We start from the raw sequence: 13,631 nt of genomic DNA, 5'->3' as shown, positions 1-13,631 counted from the left end.
GTGGGTTGGTTTTTTTTTTGGGGGGGGTTGTGTTCTTTTCATATCTCTGACCAGAAACAATGAAAGGTGATAAAAATACACAATACACAATAGCCCTGATAGGAAATCTATTAATCCTGCAGCTGGTAGCCAGGGTAGTTTTATGTATTATATATTCTGTATGAAGTTGCATGTATTATAACATGACAATGTTACAGTATTCTGGGAAATGCTGGCATAATATGCTAAAACATTTGCCCATTTAAATTACTGTAAACATAAAATACTGTAATTCTGTAAGTAATTCCGTACACATGCACAGAAAATACACACCACAGAACAAAAAGGAGTGGGTTCTTAATGTACACTAAAAACCATCACAGCCTATTTGAGAATCAAAGAGCTACAATCCTGGTCATCCAAATATGGGTGCTTAACTAAGCACTGAAGAAGTTCTACCATATTTCTTGATTATCAAGTAAGATAAATTGATATCTTCATCAAACGGAGATACAAAGAAAGGAACAGTATAGCAAAGATCCATCAGTAACAAAAATGGTACTGTTTCTTTCAATTTGATATAAACACATATGCATCTACATAGGATGTCCACAGTAGGGAAAAAAGTATGATTTCTGGTTGTTTATGACTTTGGAAGCTAGGTTTCTAGGGAGGAGAGATAGGAATATTTTTAATAATATTAACTTTAGGTTTTTTACACTGATCTAAAAAAATTAAGACATTACTGTTTATTGTAAAACTAAGTATGCTTTTACTGCCAGCATACCCTGGCAGCATGGAAGACCAACAGCACACAGGGCTGTATTGAGAGGAATGTAGCCAGTAGGTTGAGGGAAGAAACTGTTTCCCCTTTACTTAGCACTCAGAATACTCCATCCAGATTTGGCCCCCCATAAAAAGAAGAAGGTTGATAAACTGGGCCAAGTTTAGAGGAGGACCACCAGGATGGTTGGGGCTGGAGCACTTGCCCTGTGATGAGAAGCTGAGGGACCAGAGCTTGTTAAGCCTGGACAAGAGACAGCTTCAGGGGAACTTGATGGCAGTCCCCCAATACCTATGGGTAGGTCATCAAAGACACAGGTCCAGGCTCTTTCTGAAGGTGTACGGTGGGAGGATGAGAAGTAGCGATCAAAAATGGAAATGGGAGATTCCAATGTGACACAAGGAAGAATTTGCACCACAGAGTTGCGCAGTAAGTAGGCTGCCCAGCAAAGCTGTGCAGTCTGCATCCTTGGAGTTTTTCTTTGAGAAGGAAGGTAGACTAGAGACCTCCTGAATCATTCTCTAATTCTAAGATATCTGTAGAATATAAAATCCTAAATTATGCAAGTCTGCATTGTTGAATTAATGGCTGCAGAAATACATCAGCAATGATAGTTCAGTAGTGATTTGTTATCAACATCTATTTACCTATGTAGAGGCAAGTGTCTCCCATTTTCAGAGAAAGTTATGTACCTCCTCAATTCTTCTGTTCCAAACTGAAATACTTACAGGATTTGGTTCTGTACAGTTAATTTTAATTTGTCCTTTGTAAGTCTAAAATACACTTAAAAATCCAGAAATATTAAAGAAGTATAAATCCATTACGAAAAAAAGGACCACAAAGCTGGGGGGGGAAGGGAGTGAAGAAGAAAAAAAAAAAAATTCCAAGGAAAATATACATTAATTTAAAACCTTTTTTCTTCAGAACTTTCAACTCTAAAAATATTTATCACATAGTTGTTAGAAGCAACATTTATAGACTTACAAGTGTGTTCATCTGCTTATATAATTTGGAAGATGCTTATGGGATTGTTTCTTGACCATTTGTGTTTAAGTAAAATTTTCTCCTCTAGAAGCCTCACAAACCAGACCCAATTTCTACAAAACATTTTCAGTTGACCACATGATAGAGTAGAATAGTACATCTTAAGACAGTACAACACAAAAAGAGAGGGGAAAGGAAGAGTGATGCATTGGTGCAATGTTTGTGGAAACATTACATCCCTCTCCCATTTCTGAACCCAGGCTACTTCACACATTGTGAAACTTATCTTAGAGAATTATAAACAAAGCAGGGAGATACAAGATCTTTAAAATACGAAACAGAAGCAGCAAAGCAGTAGGGAAAAAAAAAAACCACAAACCAACAAACAATTAAAGATAGGAAGGTTATATAGCAGAGAGAGGCCAGCGCCCTCCACTTCAGACAGCTTCATGTAATGACAAAATGAAACAGTCTGAGGAATCTCTTGGGAAAACTGAAGGTCCCATTCCCAGCTGAAACGAAACTAGGTAGTTCATTGTAGCCAACGGTCCTTTTAACCAGCTGAGTATTTGAGCCATATACTTGTCTATTTTATAGCATTTTGATATTGCAGGATCATCCATCAACCACAAACCTGCCAAGAAATACCATTAAGTATACTCTGCCACAACAAAATGTAAGTTTTTCTAAAGACTGCAGGCTTCAATGCAGAACTTTTCTAAGGTTGTACTTTAACCATAGAAAAAATACCTCATTATAGAAGGCAGAATATCTGCAGCTCCCAGACGCCACCGAATAAATCCCCAGCCCCAACCTGAGCTTCTTCTGTGACATCTGTCAAAGAACCATCCAGATGTGGCTTTGATTACAGTGACATATTAAGGTGCATCATTTGGATATGATGAGATCACAAGTTCATGTTCAATGTCTTATCTGGATTTATTCCCATACTCTTAAGAGTCAGAGTTTCTGTCTCCACCTTTCTCTAATCCTAGCCAGAAATAAGATCACACTTTCAACAGGACTTGTGGCTACTCTTGCACATCATTCACACTTCCTCTTCTATCAAGTATTCCAAATTGTTATGTTCAAGTTTAGTTAATCTCACTTCAGTCCTGGGCAGTTTTCACTTGACTGGTCATTCATCCCTAAAATTAGCTTCTGTATTAACTGGAACAAAAGAACTAAATAGTCCTTCCAGAGAATTATTTAAGCACATGGTGTTATAAAGATGGGCACTTTGCATTGTGATCAATTTCTCGGTAGTCTATTTCCAAAGCTAACAAGTTGTAGTTTTCAGCAAGCTCTACAATTCAATAATCATTTCTATAAATAAAGCATTGTATTTTGAAATTTGTTTTGGGAACCGAGTGATTTGCTTACTGCTTAGTTTTGTTATCTGTCACTATTACTGCAGACTACAACCTCACATGAAAACGTGTATGTACCAGGGAGTTCTATCATATCCCTTTGTCACAGGAGCACTCTAATTTCAGCCTTACACTTGTGAGCCCTGAAGCAATTGGTATTCATAAAAGCTTCACACTTCTCTCATTAACAAGATCTTTTCCTAATACTATCAACTTGAAGCCTATTTCTCTGCAGAACCCTGTAATATCCCAACACAATGGAGTATTTTTTCCTTTTCAGAATGTGTCGTGAACACTTCAGAGAGCCCAAACAGAACTAGGTAAGCAAATGGAATTAGGGGAAACAAAGGTTGGTGTTTCAATTGACTCCAAAGCCCACATTTAAGCATTTGGGATCTCTACATGTAAGATGTGGGACACTTGATACAGAGTCAATTAATATCAGTCAATAAAGAGAGAAATGTGTCTGGAATCATGCCTTTGCAAGGACTATTAATGTCCTTGTAATACATTCGGAATTCATAACTCTGAATTCATTCCTTAAGGTAGACACCTAAATCAACTCCTCCATGGAAAACACATACAGAGTTATTCTACTAACCCAATTATTCCAATCCAGTCCTTATAGGACCCACTCAAGATGTGGAAGACAACATTCAATCTCCTTATCTGCATGGCATGATTTATTAATGTAAAAGAAAGAGAAAAAGAGCATTGGCAGGAGATTGTAACACTTGAAGTGTCACATAAAACTAATCCTTAAATCTGAAATTTCACCAGGATTAAGGAACATTTCAACTTAATCTACATTTTGAACTTAATTTCCTACAGCATGGCTTAAGTGACAATTAAACACTTAGGTCTTTGTACTCAACACTTAGATTCTTCTACAAGGGATACGTAATTTTGGTTTTGGTTTATATTAGCTGTTCAATGATTTAGATATGGTGTTAAATACACTCATACAAAATGCAAATACAGATGGATATTTTATGCAATGTGTGAGGTTATTACACCATGATCACTTTCATACATTATTTTACTGTATTTTTTTATTGTGCATAAAGTCTTCTATTTGCACAAGGCTATTAACATGAAAATTGACTTTTTTCTTCAAAAACATTTTTACACTAGGTTACCATGTTTATTTTTCCTTTGTTACCAGAATTACAGAAGATTACCAAAGATTACAGTGATATTCTGTTTCACAGTTTCTGATTCTTGGACATGATATTTATGTCTCAAACACCCCATGTATTCCAGGTCAACAAGATAAATAAAATTTCAATATAATACAACCAGTGCAGCATCTGACTTTTAGACTGTAAAGATCAAAACAGCAGGAACAGAGTAAAACTTAGTTTTTTGGACAAGATTCTTATGAAGGCTTTACTAAAACTTAAGTCCAAAGTTGTAGATATCCCAGTTTCCAAAGATGTAGCAATATTAGCATACATTCAGATACTAGAAGTTAGATGCCCTCCACAGTCTAAACCAATACTTTTAGTAAAGTTGATTTATTTCATAGAAAATACAGGTACAGAAAACACTAAAAAATTCTAGTGATCTGAAATAATGAGACATTACGTACCCAAAAAAACACCCACCTTTAAAAACATGGGTATTAATGTTTTCTTTAAACTGCTTAAGTCGTATGTCACATTTAAGGTCACAATCATGGATTTTCAGAAGATGAAGAGATGCTTCATTACAGTCTGCTTTATTTTGCTTTCATATAAAGATGGTTCTAATTTTTCATAGGACATGAAATAAATTAATTTAAATTTTTCACTGAGTCAAGAAATTATGAGTTTGAAAATTCCCCAAAAGGAATTCTAGACAGCCTAATTCAATAAGCAGATGGCAATGACATGCCTTAAGACATTTCCTAAAGATCTGAAACAAGCTTTTTCAAATTCCAGGGGAAGCAAGTGTGGCATTTAAGACCACTGAAAATTACCTCCTGCTTTTCTTAGCACCTCAGAGCTAAGTTTTAGTATCATACCTAGCTACCCAACTTCTTTTGCCAGTAACTACAGGTAGTGATGGCCTCCCAAAAAGTTAGAATCTATGCCGTAAACAAAAAAATAAACAGGACCATACACTTAGAACTTCAATCATAAGACTCTGAAATGTGTTTAAGAAATTTACTACCTGACTGCTAATAATGCCTAGCATGATATCACATGATATGTCTGAATGGCCAGGCCCAAGGAGTCATGATTAGTGGCACAAAGTCTATTAGGAAGCAAGTCACTAGTGGTGTACCTTAGTGGTCAACACTGGGGCCAATAGTGTTTAACATCTTTTTTAACAACCTGGACGATGGGATGGAGCACAGCCTCAGCAAGTTTGCAGATGACACGAAACTGGGAAGGGTGGCTGATAAGCCAGATGGCTCCTCTGCCATCCAAAGGGATCTGGACAGGCTGGAGAATTGATCTAAGAGGAATCTCATGAAGTTCAAGAAAAAGAAATGCAAAGTCCTGCACCTGGGGATGAACAACGTCAGGTACCAGCACGTGCTGAGGGCTGAACACTGGAAGGCAGCTCTGCAGAGAAAGAACTTGAGGTCCTGGTGACCTCAAGCTGACCATGAGCCAGCAATGCAACCTCACGGCAAAGAAGGCCAACAGCATCCCAGTCTGCATTAGGAAGAGCATTCTCTCCAAGGAATGAGTTACATTCATTTAATTAATAAAGATCTACCACAGGTACTTTTTGTGGTAGTACTGGCAAGTATTACAGTAGTGCGATTATCCTCAGTAAAAAGATCAGATATCCAATCTACATACGGTGATTAAATGCTCCTGAAATCCAACTTTGCAAAGTCATGAGTGATCACTTGGAAAACCTTGGGCTTATGCAAAATAATAAATCAGAACCCAGAAGTACAAAAGCAATATTTTTAAAGCAGTGTCCTTTAACAGATTTTGTAATTTCAAAGTATTGGTATTACAGTCTAGAATCTAATGCCAATCCTTACTCACACTGGGAAGATTGTTTCTTCTGAATAATGCCAGGAGTCTCTGAAGGACCTTTCAGAAGACAGCTCCTGGAATATGGTGCTATAGCAGTTGTGCCTCAAGGCAGAGGCTTATTTCAAGTCTGATAAAACATCTGCAGTTATCTCTCCTAATTTTAATTGAATTATTTTCACAATGCCTTTCTTAGGTGCTGCCAAATACTTTGAAATCCAACACACCTCAGTATAAATAGGTTAATTTTTCCCTTGGGAGCCAACAAGCTAATCAACAGAGTAATTCATAAAAACAGCTGGAAGTCTATATTGGACGTGAATGTTTAAAATAAATTTTGAAACACAGACAAGCTTGATCCAAAAATAATCTTTTAATAATAATCAATATTTTGTTTGCTACAGTCTACTGACTTTTACCAGAGCTGGTCTTGAGATTGTACTTTATGGTACTCTTGAATGCTTTACACTGGCTTCACCATAGACCTCAAAAGAACAAGTTACTCTGTAGTTATTCCAAGAAGAAATAGCCTCCTAGATTGTTTCTTATTCTAAATTAAATTAGTGATACACAACATCATGTTTTCTACTATGCAACCTCCTTTAGTTGGTTTGGACTTCCATGTGACTTCTAAAATTTTCAAATGATGGAAGGCTCCAGAGCAAGTGTCACTGAGTTTCTTTCATAGGTATATTCCTTGTATGTGCCAACATACATGTCTTACAAATACTCCAGCATAAAGACATTGCACCAATGTCACTACTGTTTCACCAACAAACAACAAATTATATTTGAAGACTACAGCATTCAGAATCTTTTAATTTGAAAAGACATATGTAAGAAGTCAAACAATAGAATTCAGTAGTGTTAACTACAAATAAAGTTTTATTACTTGTGCATCATATATCTACCTCTATACACCACAGAATATACATTACATAGCACATGCTACCTGTATCAACAGTACATTATGATGCATTGACAGAAAACATGCCAGTTACTGGAAATTCAAGCAGACAGGAACCTACTTTTTCCAAGCAAATGATGTCATCCTTTCCCCTCTTATGCAGAATTACCACAGGAGAACAAAGGCTCTGTTTATCTATCTGCCTTTCATACTCAATCTCACAGAAAGGTAAGCTCTTTCCTAAAAGTTAACAAATTAGAGGAATGAAATATATATATATTTATAAATATATATATATGAAAATATCTTCATCTGTTTTCTCCTTGGGCAGGTTTAGAGTACAACTTAATCCCCTTTTTAGACCAAATAACATCCCTGCAGCTGGACAGAACAATGTCCAATGCCAAGATACACTTCAGAAGAAGAGGTAGACAAACTAAGGTCCCAAAACCAAACTATTTTAGTTCCAGAAGACAAAAGGGAAGAAGACCACATCAGTGAAATAACTTCATTAAGAAGCATGTTTCCTGAAACTGCAGCTTGCACTGCGTCAACTCATCTATATTTTTCACTTTATAAAAATTCCATCCTTTCTGTTCTTCTCCAGTCCTCTATATGCAAATAACTTACTCTCTCAACTTATGTCTGCATATAATAGAATGAGGAAGTCTCTGTATGTTTGATATTATGCAGACATGCAGATAATTAGAGATTTTGGTCTCTGAGTACCACAGACAGGATTATAAGTATCATGCAATGACTGTACAGAATACTATTTGGCACTGAGAAGGTATGCCATGCTTCCTTTAGCTAACTTGACAAAGTTTCTCTAAGCAGCCCAACAGGGTTCTGTGTTTGTGGCTATGGCTCTCACAAGGAGCTGTATGAATACCAGGAATGCTTCTTCAGAATGGATATTCAGACTGATATTTACAATGTAAATTATACTTAACAAATCTACTCCAGCCAGTACCCACCACCTCTGTTCCACTGAGAAAGTGAACTTCCACCTTACCGAGCTTCTTATATCACCATGTGCTATGACTACTCAGCCAAGGGATCATACTGATGGTGTGAGAACTGAAACATATCATACATGACAAATTCCAGATAACTGTGGGAATATCCCCACGTAAATTCTCCTGCTTACCTATTCTTCCTCACAACGTCTTCAGCTGCCCTTCCAAAACAGTCAAGTTTCCAACTCAGCTGTAGAGAATGTATTTGTATTTTTCAAAACTTATTTCCTTGGGTTCTTTTAAGAGAAGGGAAGTAAGTTTCCTGGAGAACTGCTGTGAATGTAATACGCTAGGCTCTAGGTGCCTATTACCTGTTACTAATATTTTACCCTTTTAACAAAAAATAAACAATATTTTCTCATCAGAAACCAACATTAGTATGGATGAGTAAAGAAAGAATAACCATGCCGACAAACTTAACTATACAGGAACATGGAAAACTCAAAAAGTTTGTCTAAGAGGAGAATGTGATTTAATATCTCCTACGCATTTTAAAACATCAGTTAATCATCTTCTGGATTCTGAGAAAAGCTGTTCTCATAATATTTCCACTAAGAGCAAATGCACAAAGCCTCATAAATCTTGAGAGTTTATGTTTGTGCCCTTTCCAGCACAAATTTTGAGACCCAAGATAAGCTTTGGTTAAGCATCTAAAACTTGTGAGAGCTTATCCAGACTGAACTTCTGAAGCTTATCCATTGCTAATTGTCTCATCAAGCCCTTGCTTAAAGTATCAATAAGAGCACAGGATACAGCAACAGCTGCACCCTAAGTACCAGCTGTGTCAGCAGCTTTTTCCTACCATTGTGCAGTTTTGATACAAAGGCTCTGGATATCACAAGGCAAATTTCTTGCCTGTACTGAAATTATCCCCTTGCAGTTTTTTTAGAATTTCTGTAGCTGAGATGAACTGCAAAAAAGGAAATTTATAACTTTTAGATAGACTAATCTCTTACATGATATATAAAAGAAAATACTTATAAAAGTGAAATTAATCCTGGATGATGGTAATGTGCGGGCAAATGGAATACGTATGGAGAGCTTAAACGTTTTTCTACTTTTCTGATATTCCCATCTTGTAATTTTTCTTCACTTCACTAACCATAAAACAAGATAGATATGGTAGATAACAAGAAGGTCTCTCCTAAACAAAAGAAACCACACAAAAATCAGGTAGGGCAAGATGGTTTCACAGAGTCTAACTTTACCCTGTGGAGGCTAATTATGTTAAGTCTATGGTCAGTTAAATAACAGAGGCTCCTCCAGAGGGCAAGTGAGAGCTCATGTCTGACTTGAGACAGCTGGAAAACTCTGTTGCTTTGCCAAGCTTCGGCCACAATGATGAGCTCACAAAGTTCACTGAAAATTCTAGAAAAGTCTAGTTTTTAAAATTCAGACTCATATATGACCCAAATATATGAAGTCTGAATTTTGAAGTGGCACAATTGACTAGACATCTTTTGTGAAGGTGCCATTTCATCTCAAGATTTATGAGGCTTTGCACATATTTCTTTTATATCTTGCCTCAGGCTGCTTAAGAAATAGAAAAAAATCTTGTTCTGTATTTCTTGTATTCTGCTTTCAGAGTAATTCAAGAAGTGAAAATGAAAAATGTAAAGGAATGCATATGTGTATCAGTCAGTAAAACTGAGTTTTAAAGTTTCAGTTCAGATCATGTTTGGGGTGAGAGAGTGAAGATGGTAGTTCTTGTGTAATGCAAGCAATTTGTCCATCACTAAGTCTTAGCCTTTACTTAACTTGTTTTCTATTTTACTTAACTGTTTTCTTTAAAGCAGTTCTCACACAGACTTCCATGGGGAATGGCTGACACCTGTAGATCATTTCAGGTCCATTAGGAGTCTTAAAGTGGGATCAGACAGGTGAAATTACACTGTCTGCAACTCCAGAATTTTCCTGCGTACTATTTACTAACCATTTGTTTCATGTTTAGTGCTGAGCAACCGTATCAGAAAGAATCAAATAGAGAAGGGAACTGCTGGGGAATTTTTACGGTACCCCTTGAGGCAAATTAAACACAAGTTTGTGTTTAAAGATAAAAGAAAAATTTAATGAACAATGTATTGGGCAGAGTCCTACCACAATATGCAGTTCTACATGGAGTCTGCAAAAATGCATCACAAGCAGATTCCTTATATACAATTGTACCAGCACCAATCCTGAGAGTGGTTGCATGAGGCAAGTCAGCCCGGCCCTGGGTCCATCCCCCTGAGCTTGGACCCCTGAGTGCTCGAATTCTGGGATGGTCCACAAGACAATGCTGAGGCTGTTTCTTATCACCAGGGGAAACTTCACTCTCTTGCAAGTAGTCTGTTCTGTCTCTGGCATTCCTGCTTCCAGCCAGTTTAACCCCTTCTTGCAGTTGGGCCTCCTTGCCCTCCATGCCAGATCATTCCTCGGTCACAAATTACCCCTGCTGAGCAGTTACAATTAGAATTTCCCCTTGAGAAGTAAATGCTAACTGAGATCTTTTCCTGAACTGAATACACTATGCACTTCTAGGTTGGGTCCGTCTCTCTGTCTCCCATTCTTTCCCTGTTTCCCCAGTTGCCACCATACTCCAGTGCCTCTATCCAACAGGAATTTGCATTGATTTGCAAGTGTTTTACCTCTCCCCATTTTCCACAAACAAGAGCAGGAAAAGAAAGTGAGCAAGCCCTCTCTCTGCACTGCCTGCTCTCCACAAAAGGGGTTAAGCTAATGTGCTTTATACGCTTTTTTCCCAGGAGGGTGCTCAAGTACTGAGAACACACAGCTAAAAATTTCACACATCTATCAGTTAGACTGCAGTGGATCAACTGCTACAATGTTCAATTCATGCCCAGACAGGTGCTGAGTGGTGGCAGGTTTTTAGGCCAGAGAAATGTTTTCCTTGGCACTTAGCCCCACATTCCTAATTCCATCCAGCGTGTTTTCATTTGGGGCAGAACAATAACACATTGCACCAAGAAGCCAGCCCGTTAGCCACGAAGGGCTGGCATTTACTAGAAAAGCAAAACAGCTTTATCACATAACCCTACTCTTAGATCCAGAACATGGGGGGCAGGGAGGGAAATCTTCTAGCTGCGCTTTGTGTTGTCTAGCTTTTTCTGACTACAGAGCTGTTGCCTCACTTGTCCTTGCAACGGGGGGGGGGGATAATCCCCCCCTGGTCCTACAACGGGGGGGGGGGGGATAATCAGTGCTATTTCCTTCCATCAGCACATGAACTCTGCAACATCAACACAAGTAGCAAGATGTCAAAAGAAACATTCACTGTAGTAAGCCTGCCAAATAGTAGCCCAACATTGGAAAAGACCTAACTAATGAGTACAGTTGCCCACCTTCTTCTGTGAAGGCAGTGTGCGCATTCAAAGTGAGTTATTAACATTGAGGTGAGAGAATTACTGGATTCACCAAAATGAAATTTGTCCTCTGGCCAAGACCATGTGCATTAATCTTATCTGTGCTTAGAGTTGTGCTTTAAAATATAAAAATCATATAGTCCACAGTTGGAACAGACTGTTTAATCACTGTCAGAGCCACTATTAATCTCAAAATTTCCAGTTCCCTGTCTTGTGTTTGGTGGTACGCTTCCTCTCCTGTTTGTGTGGAGTTTTCCATTAAAGTTACATCGACATGTAAATACTATGTCCCTTCTGCACACAGTTGGGACTGGAGGAGGCAGGGCTCCTGGGAACAGAACTAGAAACAAATAAAATCCTGAAGCCTCATTCTCAGTTTGAAAACTATGCAGCAGATTCACCACTAAAGGTTCCTGAATTTAACCTTCATAGCAAAGACATTGGCCCACTTGAAGGAAAGACCTCTTCCTCCTCTGCTCTGCAAATACGAAACGAACTCCATTACTTCTTTCAGCTGCCAAAAGAGCAAACCTCACCTACTCCCCAAAAAAGACATATTCATGACAACATTTCAGGAGACTCAGACAAGACAGACATCATGTATGAAATAAAAAGGCAGAGTTTCTAGTTGGTGCTGTTGCCACAGCTAACTAGTGGAAATTCATTAAGCCTGACTACTTTTATTGTATGTCAGGGTGTAGAAGAGAAAATAGCATTAAGTTCTAACAGCCGCCTCAGACACTTTCTAAAAAGAAAGCTCCACAATTTGAGAATGCACTCTAGTGACACAAAAACAATTAACTTCAGAGTTGATGAGGTTTCTCCATCATGCACAGCAGCATTTTAATTAAAAAAAGAAATTAAAATCAAAAGGCCAAAGAACAAACTGTGGTGCAACCTGCTATCTGAAATCTACAGGAAGAAAACAGAATAAAAGTGTGGGGAGGAAATGTGTCTTTGTGTTCAGCACAGTTAGAGAGGTGCTGGGTAATTAAATTCCTTTCTGTCTTAAAAACCTATAAAACTGAAGAATATGAACTTAAACTGGTACAATTTTGTCTTAGACTGATGTCGAGAAGGAACAACAAGCTCAATGCTGCCTCCCACTGGGCAAGCAACGTCAATTCTGCACCATTCAGTGAATTATAGCAGTGACCCACAATCTTGCTCACTTCCTCTGTTGCCTTTCATCCCACCACAGCAGTGATATTTGCTAGAACATTTCAGAGCCTGCATATTTCATTCTCTTTTCTCAAACTAGTGCCAGCACAGCTCCCACTTGTTACTACAGAGTGTTTCTCCTTGACATGCCTTTCCTATGGAGTTAATCTATTGAATTCTTTGCTTCATCTATGCCAAAAATATTCTACAACAGGACAAACCAGTACCTTCTAAGTATTGTAAAACAGTTGTCTGTCAAATGAGCATAGCATAACTGCTTGGGAACTAATGTAATAGGCTGAAAATACTTCTCCACTCATCGGAATCTTTTCCAACCCAAGCATCAATCTAAATGCCAACTTCCCTCTCTTCCACCCTCCGTCCCACCCAAAAAAAGATTCTGATCAAATTTGGACTAGAAAATATAAATGCCCTGTAGGTTTACTGATGCCATAACCAGTTTCTGCAGCTAACTGTGAAGCCACCAAAATGTTTCTGAAAATTTGTTAGCTGAACAACCTAATCTTGAATCAAGGGCCGTTTTATTTTTGTCTGATACACAGTTAGCATCCAGCTTAGTCTTCCCTGCAGCAAATGCTCATCTCCATGGTCATGCTAATACAGAATAAAAGTAATAAGAACTTGGTGAACAGTCTTGCTGCATTAAGTCTGCTAAGTCATGGAATACAATACAACTTGCTTGCTGTTAATTTAAAAGATCTTTTAGAAGAGGAACAGAGGAACAGCGAGCATACATGAAAGAAGGAACTAACAGTGTTTTTAGGAGGTTATATAGAATCATAGAATCATTTATGTTGGAAAAGACCTTTAAGAATGAGTCCAACTGTAAAGCTAACACTGCCAAGTCCCTAAGTGACACATCTACACATCTTTTAAATAGCTCAAAGGATGGTGACTCAATCACTTCCCTGGGCAGCCTGTTCCAATGCTTGATAAACCATTCGGTGAAGAAATTTTTCCTAATATCCAATCTAAACCTCCCCGGTGCAACTTGAGGCCGTTTCCTCTTGTCCTATCACTTGTTACTCAGGAAAAAGAGACTGACACCCACCTCGCTACAACCTCC

Source organism: Aptenodytes forsteri, unplaced genomic scaffold (assembly GCF_000699145.1).
Source record: "Aptenodytes forsteri isolate BGI_AS27 unplaced genomic scaffold, ASM69914v1 Scaffold234, whole genome shotgun sequence".
Lineage (NCBI taxonomy): Eukaryota > Metazoa > Chordata > Aves > Sphenisciformes > Spheniscidae > Aptenodytes > Aptenodytes forsteri.
This window is presented reverse-complemented; position numbering follows the sequence as displayed.